This window comes from Lepidothrix coronata, unplaced genomic scaffold, assembly GCF_001604755.1.
Source record: "Lepidothrix coronata isolate B3197 unplaced genomic scaffold, Lepidothrix_coronata-1.0 Scaffold109, whole genome shotgun sequence".
Lineage (NCBI taxonomy): Eukaryota > Metazoa > Chordata > Aves > Passeriformes > Pipridae > Lepidothrix > Lepidothrix coronata.
Genome location: NW_016690289.1, coordinates 460,760 through 477,321, shown reverse-complemented (window position 1 = coordinate 477,321; position 16,562 = coordinate 460,760). Strand labels below are relative to the sequence as shown.

General features: G+C 39.3%; 1 long non-coding RNA gene across 1 annotated transcript; it reads left to right on the top strand.

Moving 5' to 3' along the window:
- The first annotated feature begins 14,930 nt into the window (after window positions 1-14,930).
- Window positions 14,931-15,763, top strand: LOC108501846. The gene is made up of 3 exons (XR_001876294.1): window positions 14,931-15,036; window positions 15,342-15,419; window positions 15,661-15,763. It is a non-coding gene; the product is annotated as an uncharacterized LOC108501846 (long non-coding RNA).
- The last annotated feature ends 799 nt before the right edge of the window (window positions 15,764-16,562 follow it).

The window sequence follows — 16,562 nt, the reverse complement described above, 5'->3', positions numbered from 1 at the left end:
TGAATACAAAGAGTATTGCTGCCAGTAGAGGGTGAGATGGGAACTGACATCTCATGCACACTCAAAAGCTTACAAATCTCTTCATTGCCTCAAAGAGTTCCTGCACTGAGGGCACCTAACTGGAGCTTCCTGGTCTTTTATAGCAAAAAGAAAATCCAAGCAATTATCATCTGTATCTAACATGGTAATCAAAAGTCTATTGCACTTCTGATTCTTCCCTGGATCAATGTAGCTCACTAATTTTACTGTAAGGTCATCTGCTTTTCAGAAGCTAATTCTAATACTTCTCAAGTTCCCTTTGAAGCTACATGCCATGAAAAACTGGTCCTGCAGTACCAGGTTTAACATTCAGTGCTACAATTCCTAAGTCTTTGTCAAATCACTTCCTGCCAAGTTATATTCATTGACTGCCCGAAGTCCTTATGGCAGCCTTCAGTCTAACTAAAACCATCCTACCTCTATGTTTGATTCCCCGTGGCAAAAGCAGTGCCTGCTTGCTTACAAGTACCTTTCTCCAGACTGCAATGCTTCTAACCAAGGTCTCAATCATTTCTTACAATCTCAGCCAAACGTGTCCAAATTTTAACGGCCCTGAATAATAGTATGTCTTTTACATCTAAGCCCAAAATGTGACCAGCACTGAGAGTCTGTGTGGAAGCTAACAGCACATCAGTTTCTTGCTCTAAAGAGAAACTCACAGGATTCCGACAGCAACACAACATGCTATATTTTCAATAATTGAATGCAGTAGTGAATAGTCACATCAGTGCGTTTGATCACGTAAAGACAGAGCTTTGAAAGGATTCTCAAGGCCTGCATAACCATGGTTTATTGAATTATGGTATTGATCAAAATTTAGTCAAAAAAGAGCTCCTCTTTGTTTAATTTGATGTAAAATCTGAGGTAAATTTGTATTGTAGGTTGTCTATGAGCCAGCTCAGACATCATGAGCAACTTATTAATGATGAATATTTGTTTGGACATACATTCTATTACAATCTGTTAAACATAGAATGTAGAAAATAATCCTGGTTTCAGTGCTTCAAAAACCTGTTAAAACAACTTGTTTTGTTTCCTTTCTTAGATTTCCCTGGCAAAATATCATATTGAAGCTTGATTATTTAAGTCCCACATAAGTTGCTGCATTTAGAACATTTGCTAATCTCTAGAGCATTGATAATCTACTCCATTGGCACAGAGCACCCATAAGCACTGAGAAGCCTCAAGGAAGTTCTAACTGAAACCTAAAGCTGAAGAAATCTCCTGTTCTTCATGAATATACCCACTCTTCATGGTGTTCTTGCATATCATTATTCAAACATAGAATTTAATGAGCCATTAGGATGGGCTAACAACAACCATCAAATACCAATAATTGAAAGTGCAGACATAGAACTCTAGTTTCTTCTGAAGCTTTATGGCAGCAAATCCTGAGATAATGTTATTTGTACACTTAAATTCCACGAATTTGTAACAGAAACAGCAAGGTTTGTATGGATGTAGAATGAATGAAACACGTGTGCATAAGCAGAAGGAAAGGTACAAAAAGGTTTTAAAAGGTCCTAGTCTGCACTAGGAAGGAAAGGGCACCCTTCCCCAGGCACTGAGGAAGATGTTGCTTATGGCAAGATGAAAAGGCTTGCACTCTGAAAAGGTCACAGTACAGATGACTTCCTAGATGAAGACCACTACCTCCACACAAGAAAGAAGGCTAGGTTGCTGCATACAGTACACACCATTCTGTTTTTATGTTTGCTCAAAAGAATAGACTATGCACCCACAAGTGAATAAAAACATACAATAGGTACAAACTTTGCCAAACAAGATGTGGTTGCAAGATTATGTAAAAAATTACCTTACTTAAAATAACTAATACACAGGAATTTAGTATTTTTCTTTCTTTAGTTTCAACCATTGATTTATTTCTGTTTATGGTAAATATTCTTTGTTCTTCTGGAATTCTTAAAGTTCCCAAGTAAATATTTCTCATTTAGTCCATTTCCTTCAGGTGAAAAGTTACCATGTATCTCTGTACAACTGTGTCTTTCAGAAATCCAATTTCTTCACTCTAGCTTTGATGCAGCTGTACTCGATTCAGCACTCAAATTCACAAATGTTAGTAAGAAAACAGCACAAGGAATGAAGTAGATTCTAACTTGTGTAATTTCCCTGAAAAGTAGTAATCACAATTAACTTTCTCAGTAGATGTGACAGAAGTTCAATGATAACAGAAATAATGTTGCTTTAGGAAGTTCCCAGGGTTTGGAGACTGAATATTCACCATGGCTCTTGAAGAAAGGCAAATACTAGTATTTATACATCAGCATTTCTAAAACATCCATAGGCAAAGCAAAAGAGTTCAACAATTGTATTGCCTTTATGCTTCTTAAATGAATGTCTCAGAAATATTTTACGCTACAGAGAAGGAATGCTTTTAACAAGTTAATACACTAAAGTTATATATAAAGAGAAACTGTCAGTCCATTAAACAATAAAATGCGAAGTATTTATAAGGTAGACTGTGAGACCCTGAAGTTTTGTGAGATCTGTTGCTCTAGTTGGATCCCTACAAGTCTATGGGGCCTGACGGATTCATTCCAGAATCCTCAAAGAGCTGGCTAGTGGAATCGCGAAACCTCTTTTGATGATTTTTGAGCAGTCTTGGGAATCCACAGGGGTCCCAGCTGACTGGAAGCTGGTGAATGTTGTCCCAGTTTTCAAGAAGGGCAAGAAGGAGGACTCTGGCAACTACAGGCCTGTCAGTCTCACTTCAGTGCCTGGTAAAGCTATGGGGAAGATTATTCTGGGAGGTATTGAAAAACACCTGAAAGACAACGCTGTCATCTGTCACAGCCAGCACGGCTTCATGAGAAGAAATCCTGCTTATTAAACCTGATTTCTTCTTATGACATGGTAACACACCCAGCTGATCAAGGGAAGACAGTTGATATAATCTTTTTGGATTTCAGTAAAGCTTTTGATACTGTTTCTCACAGGATCCTTCTGGACAAACTGTCCAGCACACGGCTGGATAAACACATCATGTGGTGGCTGAGCAAGTGTCTCACGGGTTGAGCACAGAGGACAGTAGTGAATGGGAGAACATCAGACTGGTGAGGTGTCACTAGTGGGGTTCTACAGGGCTCCATCTTGGGCCTTGTTCTCTTCAACATCTTTGTAAATGACTTGGACATAGGACTGGAAGGGATACTAAGAAAGTTTGCAGATGATTCAATACTGAGAGGAGCTGTTGTCTCCCTTGAAAGTAGGGAGGCCCTGCAGACAGACCTTGGCAAATCAGAGGACTTTACCAACCATATGAAGTTCAACAAGGGGAAGTGCCAGATTCTGCACCTGGGATGGGGCAACCCCTACATGTATGGACAGACTGGGGAATGAGATGCTGGAAAGCAGTGCCATGGAAAGGGACCTGGGGGTCTTGGTCAACGGCAAGTTGAACATGAGTATCCAGCTGATCAAGGGAGGGGATTGTCCCACTCTGCTCGCCACTGATGTGGCCTGACCTGGAATATTGTGTTCAGTTTGGGGCACTACAGTATAAGAAAGATATTAAGGTCTTAGAGGTCATGCAAAGGAGGGCAATGAAGATGGTGAAGGGCCTGGAGGGGAAGGCATATGAGGAGTGACTGAGGTCACCTGGTCTGTTCAGCCTGGAGAAGAGGAGACTGAGGGGAGACCTCATTGCAGTCTACAACTTCCCTGTGAGAGGAAGAAGAAGGGCAGGCACCGATCTCTTCTCTGTGATGACCAGAGACAGGACCCAAAGAAATGGCCTAAAGTTGTGTCAAGGAAGGTTTATGTTAGATATTAGAAAAAGGTTCTTCACCCAGAGGGTAGTTGGACACTGGAACAGGCTCCCCAGGGAAGTGGTCACAGCACTAAGCTTGAGAGAGTTCGAGAAGAATTGGGATGATACTCTGGTGCACATGGCGTGACTCTTGGGGATGGTCCTTTGCCGTATCAGGAGTTGGACTTGATGATCCTTGTGGGTCCCTTCAAACTCAGCATATTCTGTGATTCTATGATTCTGTAACAAGGTAAAAACCATAAGTCAGTTTTGTGTGTGAGTACTGTCACACACATATTGGTTGCTATACCGGAAAATTATCAGCATAAGAACCAGGCCAAGATCATTACTGGTCAAGATGCCCTTATATTCCTCTAACTTTTTTCTGCTACCTAAATATAAATCAGAAATAAAAATCTGCTAACTTTTAAAAGCCCCAAATCTGAAAATTTCCAAAAGACAAACCCAATTTTAACAGATATTTGTGCACAAAAGAGATTTTTTGCATTACCTAGGAAATATTAAAAAATGATAAACATTAAAAATAAACTGGGACTACTCTATGAATGAGTTCATAGCTATTGACTCATTTATTGGTGCTTAAATCAGGCTATAAAACATGAAACAAGAGAGTAGACTTACAATATATCTATTCTATTAAATCTAATACCCTGAAACTACTTTTTTGCTTAAAAACAGCCAGGCTTGTACAGCTCAACCCTTCATCAAGGAGAGAAATAGAATTCAGGAAGGCAGGACAGGAAAAGCTGCAGAACTGTTCCAAAAAAGCAGATGAAATTATGTAGGGACAAATGTAAGGTTCCACACTTAGTCAGAAATCACAAGCTCCAGAGTCACTCAGGACAGAAATTTTGGAATATTAAAGCAGGTACAAAATCCTTCCTCCTCTTTGGGCCTGATGAAATCTGAACTGGAGAAAGTGCTTTTAATTTTGGAAAAAAATCTCTTTAAAACAGACAAATAGCAAATTATCCTTAGCCTACATGGTAGAAAAGGTAAATAGTGACCATTGTGTAACAGTTTAAAAAGAAAAATAAAAATATAACCAGACAACAGCACAGATTTTTGGTGATGATGAAGAACTTCAGTTGCAAGCTGTCTTCATTATGTAAAACAATGCAATTCCAGCTTTGGGAATAATTTACACTCTGCTCTTGCGCTTGACTATTCTCTGAGTGAAAAAGTTTTTCCTTCTATCCAGTGTGAAACTTTTCTCTTGTCTCAACTCACATTTCTACTTTCTTGTCCTCCCACCATTTACCGTTGTGAAGAGCCACAATCCATCTTCTCGATTACCATTTGTAGGCTTCTGCAGGCTGCCAGTAGGTTTCCCTGACCTCTTCTCCAGATCTGGTCCCTCAGCCTCTCCTCAAAAGATGGGTGCTCCAGGATCCTGCAACAACAGTGGCCTTTGCTGCACTCATTCTAATGTATGTCCTTTCTGCAATGCATGGCTGGAGGTGGAGGAAGCGAGACAACAGTGCCTAGGTATGGGGTCACTAGTGCTAGGCAGATAGACCTTATCTCTTCCCTTATGTACTGCCTCTGTTCCTGTGAATACTGACAAGGATACTGTTGGAGACCTCTGCAGTAAGTGCTTTTTTCAAAGGCCTGGAAAGCATATGTTCCATTCTTATATCTAAATATTTGCAATGTCTTTGTATCCACACATACACAACTAGCAGTGAATCTAAAACTCCTAATACTTTCCAGCATATTAAAATCAGAGTTCAAATGTAATTATTGTTAAAAAGATATTAAAGCCAGAGGATATATGTAGATAAATATTGAATATCAGGAAGCAGACTTCACACTGAGAAGTGATCAGTTTTGTTGAAACTAGAAGAATGAGATTACCTATCAAACCACTTACTCAGGATTGTGTGAAGTAAATAAAAAGCAGACTGAGTCGCATCACAGTGGAGAAGTCATGCTGCTACAAGGAAGTTTTTTCTCTCTAGGAGGGCCCTTTTGATGCCTGTAGTGGACAGCTGGAGTCTCTCTAGCACTTTGAAACCGTTCATACTACGTTTGCTTTGTTATGGGATTGCTACCTAGGTACACAAAACCTGTCTTGCGGATGGTGACTGGGAAATAGAAATTTCCGGGTTGTGCTTTGCAAATGTGTAATACTGGTGCATAGGAAAGGTAGGGGAAAGGTGTAATTGAAAGGAACTGAGAGGCCATAATCAATATGAGTGAAATTTAGTCAGTGTTATTGAATCACTTTTGCACCCAACAGGAAAACTGAAGATGAAAAATAATGAAGGTTGCATGTATCATTTACAATTTGCAGTGCTGGGGAGACGTTCCAGCTTGCAGGGAAAGGTTCCAACAGTTTGGAAGAAAGGAAACACCAAAATTATTGTCAGGAAGTGCAAGAAGAAGGATGAAGCATTGTCAGCCCTCATGTGGATCTTCAGGAATGTGATAAAGCAAATCTTTCTGGACACTCTTTCCAAAAACACGAGGAATGAGAATGTGATCAGGAATTAGCAATATGGATTTACCATAATGAAATTGTGCTTAATCAATCTTATAAGACTGACTTGGTGGTTGAGGGGAGGGTAATACTTGTTGTTATCCTGTTACAGAAAAGCTTTCAACGGTCTCCTGCAGCATCCTCTGAGACAGGTGAATGAACAGTAAATGAACTGAAAACTGGCTGAACTGCTAGACTCCAGCTGAAGGCCAGTCACTATTGATGTACTCCACGGGCTGACCCAGAGTGCAATACCTCTTAAAATTTTTGTTAATGACCTAGAGGATGGGGCAGAGTGTACACTGAGCAAGTTTGCAAGTTATACAAAACTGAAAGGAGTGACTGATACAGCAGAGAGTTGCTATGATTCAAAGGGACCTTGACAGGTTGTAGAATTATGCAGGGAGGAATCTTATGAAGTTCAGTGTTACAGGGAAATGCCGTCTTGCACGTGGACAGGAATAACCTCAGGCACTAGCATACAGTGGGGGCTAAACAACTTAAGTTCAGTATATCCCTATTCACTACCACACAACAAAGGCTTTGCTGTACTTTTCTGTAATAATATGTAAAAAACAGGTCACTACATTTAAGAATTATTTTAAGGTCCAAGTTGAACTTTCAAAGTTGAAAATCCATTTGTGTGCAACACAGATGGAAGTTAGAGATCCATTCCATTGAAATACCATCACCAAATTAAAAAATAATTAGGAGACTGCCAATCTTGAAAACTGAACTTTTAAGAGTCCAATCTTAGTGAATGTCTTAACACTTCGGACTGAACTGTTTCATTATTCTAGTTTCAGCACACATTTTCTCTGAAAATCTTCAAAAAGAAAAGTTTGTGAAAGATGCATTTAAAAATGTTCTTTGCCAAGTGTGTTGGGTTTGCATGACAAGGTTTGGGTGGGGGGAAAGTGCCGTAGTGGCTTCTGTGAGAAGCTGCCAGAAGATTCCCCCATGTCTGACAGAGCCAATGCCAGCTGGCTCCAAGATGGATCTGCTGTTGGCCAAGGTTGAGCCCATCAGTAGTGGTAGTAGCATAAACTGGGATACATATTTAAGATGGGGAAAAAAGCTGTGCAACAGCAATTGCAGCTTGACAGAGGAATGGGAATATGTGGGAGAAAGAAGTCTGCATTCACCAAGGTCAATGAAGATGAAGGGGGATAAGGTACTCCAGGTGTGAGAATAGAGATTCACCTGCAGCCCGTGGGGAAGAACATGGTAAGACAGTCATCCTGTAGCTGGTAAGACAGTCATCCTTCATTCGAGGTGAAGCAGAGATCCACCTGCAGCTAAGGTTGGAGCAGGTGGATTCCAAAAGGAGTCTGTGACCCTGTAAGAAATCTGTGCTGGAGCAGGCTTCTGGTGCAACCAGTGACCCCATAGAGAACCCACACTGGAGCAGCTTGTACCTGAAGGAATGCACCCCTGGAAGTGAAGGGAAGAACTGTAGCCTGCACAGAGGACTCATGTTGGAGAGGTCCGGAAGGGACTCCATGCTGGAGTAGGGGAAGAGTGTGAGGAAGCAGGAGCAGCAGAGACAACATGCAACCCCCATTCCCTGACCCCCTGCATCACTGTGGGGGCCAGAAGGTAGAGAAAATGGCAAGTAAAGTTGAGTCCAGGAAGAAGGGAGAGGTGGGTGGAAGGAGTTTTAAGATTTAGTTTTGTTTCTCCTTATCCTGAGAAATTATTTCTTATTACTCTGATTTGATCAGTAATAATTTCCCAAAGTCGAAGCTGTTTTGTCTGTGATAGTAATTGGTGAGTGATCTCTCCTTGTCTCAACCCACAAGCTTTTTGTTATATTTTCTCTCCCCCATCCAGCTGAGGAAGGAAGCAATAGAACAGTGTTGCTGGGCACCTGACCTCCAGTCAGGATCAACCCACCACACCAACCTTCAAATCTGTTCATGGCAGGTTATCATACCGTGCAGCAGGCAGTAGAGGAGTTATTTTTTGTAATTAATCATCTAAGACAGCTTTCAAAACTCACCAGTAGTATCACTATGGGCATGTGACTATTAGAATCTTTTTATACTCTACTGCAGTATCTCAGGCAAAATAGTTGGACTCAAGTCCTTTGTCTGGAATACCTTTCACAGAATGTCAGCTAAGGTTAATGAAGTTTTAGTGGTGCTTTTGGGGCTACCAGCTTGCTAGCAGAGCTCCTGTTTGGAGCTCATGTTTGGCAAAGGTAAGATAGCCACCCAATATTTCTCAAGTATTCTTAATAAATGTAGTGGCCCTGATAGAGAGACTATTGTATATTGAAGAGACAATGCTCCACCAACAGTTGGCCTGAATGGCTGCAGTCTGTGCTGTGCAGTGCTGCACGTATCACTTGGCCTCAAGGACTGTGCAGTTCTACACATACACTTTGATGAAGGATAAGCTCATCCTCTCCTCTCCTCCTCTCCCCTCCCCTCCTCTCCTCTCCTCTTTTTTCCCTTTCCCTTTTTCATCCGTCTTACAATAATCATATTTTCTACATAAACTTATTTATTACATCTTTTCTGGTTGCAGCAATTTTTTGTAGTCTGGAACAATTTCAGCTGATCAAATGTATCACTGAGGCTATGTGAAGAATTGATTTCTTTTCCCTCTGGTGATGGGGTTAAAGAAAAAAAAAGTCAAGATTTCACAATGGAAGATTTTATAGCTGGTTCCCAACTGGCATCAGTGATGATGCTACTGGCATGTCCTTGTCTTTATCCTGAAATATAGGAACGTTTTCATAAATACAACTTCTTGAAGAAAATCCTAAAAAACTCTAAAAATAGCAATAGCAGCAAACCTCACCACAAATAGGTATTTTGTGCAGAGTGCCATTCCCTGATCTGAGAGGCCTGATGCTGTATCATTCCAGGTTTTCATCATTAGGGATGTAATACTTCTCTAATTTACTATCATCTTTTCTGGATTATTGATATGTGGCTTTCTTGTTGGGATTCAAAAAGAACCAAGCACCTCCTGTTGCAAAACAATAAATGGAACTGTTAAGACTATACTAAAAATTGGTTAAAGCTCTCATCTTCCTTTCTTCTATTCCCAGCACTGTTGTCCCTGCAGACCCCAGTCTCAGGATGCTACTAATTACTAATGTAATGTCTTGTAATAAAAGATTTTCTACATCATTGCAAGATGAGAACTTTAGTCATGACCTGATGCTTAAAAGGCAAAATTTCTAGTGCTACATGACCTTGCTAGGACAGTGAAATCCAGAATTGCAGCTGATGGTATTATGCAGGAATAGATCCCAGTGTGCATACTTTAGGAGCAAAATATTCCTCACGGCAACTTGCTATTTGTTTATGTACATATCCTGTACCTCTTTGGATTCACACAAACCCACTTATATCTACCTGAGTAATATTTCATTAATTGAATTTTTAGTAGTCTCTTTTATTGACACCCAGGGCTTCCCTAGACATGCAGCTTCTGACATTCCATGGAGTTTTTCATTGCAGATCTGATGCCAGATGTTTTTTCAAAACATTTCTGAATATCAAGTTAAATCCTTTTTAACACAGTGCCGAACTTCCAAAGAGAAAAAACAAATTAACACCCCACATATCTCAGTTTATTTCTCAGATTATTAGACAATAAACAGTTCAAGAAATTTTAATCCTAAATATATCCCTAATGCTATTAGAATAACACACATTGACGGAGTTATACAACAGGGAATTAAAGTATGGGAAACAATAAAAGGCTCAAGAAAAATACACAACACAAACTAGACAATTATCCATTTGTTTTTGAAAGGGGAATCTTCAAGCAAGAAGCACTATTTGTAGATAAAATTTTCCAGGCAGACTATGAAGGCTCCAGTAGAGAGCACTTTTCAGGGTTTTGTTTGTTTGTGAGTTTTTAAAGTCGAGAAAGATCTCCTTTACCTATTCCTACTGGTTCAAAGATTGTGGCAGAAGAGAGCTAGAAACACAGGCTGTAAAACAGAATTGCAGCTCTGATTATAATATTTTAATCTCACAGATATTGCGAGATTCCTATGAGTAGTATTTCATGCTTATTGCTCTGTTGCTTAACCTCATGTAGTTTTAATCTAGAGATCTTTTTCTGATTTGGCACTGAAAAGATTACATAGATGAGAGAATTTATCTACCTTTCTGTTCTTTTTTCTTTCTTATCCCCTGTTTCATATAGATTAAATACATTACCATTGTCAATTTCTTTTGTCTTAATAGTTAGGGTATGCTATGATTAAGAGAATCAACAGTAATTATGGAACATATCAGCAAACAGAAACAGGATAAGAAGGTTTAGGTTCATAATGTTGTTAGCAACACTGATAGTCGAAGTAATGAAGGGTTTATGGTTTCAGACAATTCAATAAAACTCATGAGACTGACATTTAATTACAACATTGTAAAGCAAATGTTCTCTCTTCTTTCAATGTCTACCTTGAAAATGTTTTAAATTAACAGATACAATACAGGTATGAAACGTATCAGATATCTGCAGAAAAAAGAGATTGATCCTGACATATGGGGCTTCAGAACACACCAGCAAAATACATTTTGCAAATTTTTTTTTCTCAACCAAATTTTTCAAGTAACACTTGCAAAAAAAAAAAAAAAGAGGATTGTTGAAAATGTAAGTACATAAAATAAAACCTCATGTCTTAAGGACTAAAAATTCTGACTAACCTTGAAGAAACACCAACATTCCCTCATCAATTTCTGCCACAATTATATGCAATTCTATACAGAATACTTCTGTTTCTTTTCTTGGTTGTGGTGAAACTCGAATCATAGTCTAAGGGAGGACAGCATACTCTCATGATTCTCTGATGTACTATGGTTTTACCACGTACTTGGAAACTTTATATCATGGTGAAACACAGGGTGAGGCAGGCACATAAACAAAACCACAGCTCTCAGTAACAAAAAATCCAAGCTTTATTTGCTAAGTGGAACAGGTATAGTGAGTGAATAGCAATTTAACACATACACACATGCACAAACATACGCACACATGGTACAGAACACGTGCACACCATTCAAGGTCTATGGCCCAGTTGTGACCAGCAATATGGATGTCGTGGTGGAGGACATTCCTTGAAGCTAGCTGACGTGCTTCAGAATTAGCAGGTGGCCTGGCCTCTGTACTGCTCTTCCACCTCGGGCTTAGTCTTCCGCATGGCTTCAGATGCTTGGGGACACATTGTAAGGCCCCAGGTCTTGAGCTACAAACTCACCAAAGGGGTTTAACTTTAAAAATATAGAAGGCTCCAACAATATCCATCCTCCAGTTTATTAAAAAAGCCCTCAATTCTGTTAGCACTTTAAGAGAGAGTGCATAGGAGAAAAAGCTGCACATAGTTTCTCAGGGACTACTTTTACTGATAAACTTTCGAAAATAAGGGAACTTGGCAAAAGTTTAAACGGCAACATACAACCAAAATAAAGCATTCCACAAAGCATTGATTTAGCACATCCTAACACATACAGCCCGGCAAAATCCAACCCATCTGTTCCAAGCTACCCAAAATATTAAGGAAGAAGCTGCCTTTGACTTACAGCTGCTCTGGCATTGCATCATGAGGCTTGCAGGGGCTGGGGTGTGGTATAGGGCATTACCTCATCTTCATGAAATTCGACCTGTCCCCTCCCCACGCATACACACACTTGAGTTGATCCAAGCCACTAATTAACATAATAACCCAGTTTCTCACACATATCCTCTACCAAGAGGCTAGTTTGTTTATTATTTGTTGTTTTCTGACTTAGATGATCCCACAAGCAACTAGTGGCCTTGCTGGTTAAATTACCCCAGGCTAATCTCAGAATTTCACTATATCTAGAGCCAGTTAGCAGTTTCCTGGGTCACTTCTGTTGCAGAATATGTGAAAGAGGGGTGCTTTATTTCTTTCTCATTCACACCTAAAATATCGAGCAGGTGTACTGGTTTTGGCTGGGGTAGAGTTGATTTTCTTGACAGTGGTTGGTATGGAACTGTGTTTTGGATTTGTGCTCAACACAGTGATGCTAATATAGAGATGTTTTTATTATTGCTGAGCAGGGCTTACACAGAAACAAGACCTTTTCTGCTTTTCATACTGCCACGCTGGTGAGGAGACTGCGGGTACATTGGAAGTCGGAGGAGACACAGTTGGGAGAGGTGATTCCAGCTGACCAAAGGGATATTCCATACCATATGATATCATGCTTGGTATATAAAGTGGGGGGAAAAAGGAAGAAGTGAGTGGGATGTTTGGAGAGACGTTATTTGTCTTCCCAAGTAAACATTATGTGTAATGGGGCCCTGCTCTCCTGGGGATGGCTGAACACCTCACTGCCCATGGGAAGAAGTGAGTTAACTCCTTCTTTTGCTTTGCTTGTGTATGTGGCTTTTGCTTTCCCTATTAAATTGTCTTTATCTCAACCCACGCGTCTTTTACCTTTTGTCCTTCTGATTCTCTCCCTGATCCCACTGGTGTGGGAGTGGGTGAGTGGCTGCATGGGGCTTGGTTGCTGGCTGGGGTTAAACCATGAGAGCAGGTCATATGTAATCCAGAGGTATGTGACACATCTCCGGTTAATAATTATCTGTGCTTTCCTTGTTTTCCTAGCATTTATGGACATCATCTAATGACATAGAGCTGGGTAGTGTACTCAAGGCCTCATCTTATCCGATGTCCTTTTGGGAAGGCTTCACCCTGTGACATTTTAAATACTAGGTCAGTCTCTCACATTCATACACACACGATCTTTTAATGACTGAAGAGAATATATATATTTTTGCCGTAGCTTTATCTGTTTTCAAATACATTTCTGTGACATAATTTATGGGATTTTAAAGTCTATATACCATGTACTATATGTAATTCCTTAAAGTCTATATACCATGTACTATATGTAATTCCTTATATGGTTAAGGGGGGGCCCTGGTGGTCTAGTGGTTAGGGTGCAGGACTCTCACCGCTGCGACCCGGGTTCGATTCCCAGCCCCCCGGGCAGATGGAGCTCGTCAGCCCTGTAAGGCAATCCATCTAAGAGAAGGTCACTCTAAACAAACCTACGTTCTGAGACCCTCACTGCCACTGTCCAAGCTTGCTTGACCCCGGCAGATGAACCTCAGGATTAAAGGGTGGGCTCAGTTCAGCGTACGCTGTGTCTCACCTAAAAAATCCACTGCGCAGGCTCGAAGGGTTAATGACCTTTCCCAAATCTTTGCTCGCGAAGACTGGCCATACTAATATGGTTAAATACTTAATTAGCCTATAAGACATCAACAGCTTCAACAGTTTAATGGAGTTATTTCAAAATATATGTTTGAACAATTATTTTTGAGATAAATAACTTTTTGAAATAGTCATTTATCTTTCTTCTGAATTAAACCAATATAGTATTCATTATACCTTGCCTGGCATTAAAACACATACAAGTATCCAGCTAGTATCATCTTAGTTTTGCTTTGAGGTTAGTTGAGGTTTTTTTCTTTCCTTTTTTAATCCAGTAAATCAATATTCAGAGCTCACACTGTCCCCATTCATAAAAAGGACTGCTAAGAACTGCCACTTGAATTATATATGGTATATTATATGATATTCTCCTGCTTTATATTTAAACAATAGAAAGTTTTTAAACATCTCCTGCATACTTTTATCAGTACAAGCTACAGAGGTTCCCTGAAGTTTGTTCTATTGGGCTGTGAATATTTCCTCTAATTTTTTTCTGTTGTTCTGTAGTTATCATAAACCCTAAAGCCTTCCAGTTATTTTTTTCCTTTCCTATTTTCAGATTCTTAATGTAAAAAGGTCAATCCTCAGTGAAGTATTGATATTGTTAGAAGAGTTACTTTCCTCATCTGCAACATTTTGTTAGAAAACAAATATATGATCAATTTTATGCAAACAAAAAGATATGAGTCAGCAACTGGATCCTCATAGCTGTAGCACAGTAAACTAAACACTTGAGTACTTAAATAGTTGTGTGGTATGTACTACATCTCATTGCTTTAATATAGGGAGATCAGATTTCACCAAGGAAAGAAAAATTCTCTTATATTTAATAATACGGATTAGTAAAGAGTAATCACTTCCAAAAGGATTTGGTTGGAAAATCCCAAGGATGCTAGTTAAGAACAAAGAAGAATTCATCTCTTAGACATTCTTTCCTTTAATTGAAAATGTCAACTTCTTGAAAAATTACACCAAGCTGTAATTTCATGATTGTTTGCAATTGAGATATTCATTTGGATTCCGTAAACTGTGTTTATACACCTATCATGGCATTGAATATCAGCTTCAAATATTTAACCATGGACAAATCATCTACTTTTCAATACAACAGCAATATTTCAGAGGAAAACTGTGGACCACTTACAAACTTATCCCATTTCCATTACATGATGTAAGACTGAACTATCAAATTTTTACTGGTATCTACAATTGTTCGAGTTCATGTGCGGTTTATAATGTGGTGTTTGGGACTTGCATAAATTCTCCATTATACAAAATTAAATTGATTGAACTAAGTATTTCTCCTTTTACTTACTGAGGATTCTACTAATTCCTTCTAATTTTGGAATGTATAGTCTTGGCACATTCTGCAGACACATTTTTGTTTCATGTTGTTGCCATGACAACCATGATATTAATGTCCATGATGTGTATCAAGGTGGCTGACTACTCACTACCCTTCACTTTGAAAGACACTGTCACCAGGAGGTTATAGAGGGCTAATTTAGTCTGGTAAAATTAACAAACACAGAACTTTTGTCATGTACTGTACAGTGGATATCACATTGCACTAGGGCAATCCTCAGACACTGGGCAGTCCTCAGATACCACTTGCTTCCTTCCCATTAAACTTTCTTCCCATGAAAAGAAGGGGTGAAAAAGCTGAGAAGCAGCCACCATGAGGTGGCAGCTTTCAAAGTGAAAAGCAAGATGCCTGTATGTGAAACACCTGTGTGCCATCAAAGAGAAGGATCAATCAGAATCCAGTGGTTGCTATACTTCCTGGCACAGTCCCAGTCTACCTTAATACTTTTTAGTTCGCAGGAGCTGAGCCTGACACTTCAACCTTCACTTCCTTTGCAACCCAAGACCGAGACCGTGCATTATTCAGCTGTGTAAGTTTATTCACATGACAATGTACTCACGGGTGTGATTGCTCCCACATACTCTAGAAAGAGAACCTTTAGATGCAGTCTGATGCTTGATGGACCCTGCCTATATTTGCAGGATTTACAGGTTTTATTGAGCAGCTACACTGGCTAGAGGATGGATGGAAGATACTATACATCAGTGACACCTGTTACTTTATAATTTTCCAAGAAAAATAACAGTTATTTTGGTTTTCTTTTTCTGCAGGAATCTCAAAGAGAATTTTTCTCTACTACATGTCTGTTATCCTACTTTCTCTATACAGTGAAAAATAATGTCACACTAAAAAAAAAAAACAACCAAAAAAAAAACCCCAAAAGAATGGTTGTGTCTGGAGCTTCTTCTTCATTCCAGGACCAAGAATTAATATATCACCTCTCTCCTGGTTCCTCTGATTATGCACCTCTGTTTCACATGAATAGTCAACGTTATTGTTAGCAGGTTCAATTAAACAGCTTTCATTCTACTTCCTCACAGCCTTAGGCAGTAGGTCTCCACAATATTTCTCAGTTCTGAATAATAACATTTCAATGACGACATCTCAGATAGAACAGAGGGAGCTGCAAGGCAACAAAGTTAATTTCTTTTTCAGTAGAAATCATCAATCGTTCTTTTCAAAAAAAAAAGTTACATTAACAAAGTGCTCATATATTTGATAGGCACAATGGATTTCCAGGAATACACTGCATTAGAAATAATAATTTTTAATGCTTCACAAGACTAGACATGAAAATAATTTATTTTTTAAATATATACTTAAATAATACTTTCTAGTTTTGAGTTCCAGCGCTTCCCTGATAATGTCATTTAACAGTTTAAATTGTCACCTGATAAATGCTTCATGTAGACACAGAACATAAAACATGTATTCAAAGCATAATATTTTGATTAAAAATGCTAATCAAAACAGAATTATTGCTGAGGGGGAAAGGCCCACACCTCTAACATCAGGCTTCACTTTGATAGAAGTAAAATGCTTACTCAGAAGGTGTCCAGCCACAGTGTTTGTAAAGTATGACTGCAGAGTTTCAGCTTCCATCAGTTGCAAACTAGGTGCTTCTGAAATCTGCCCACAAAACAGACCTCAATGGGAATGGACTCATGCATGA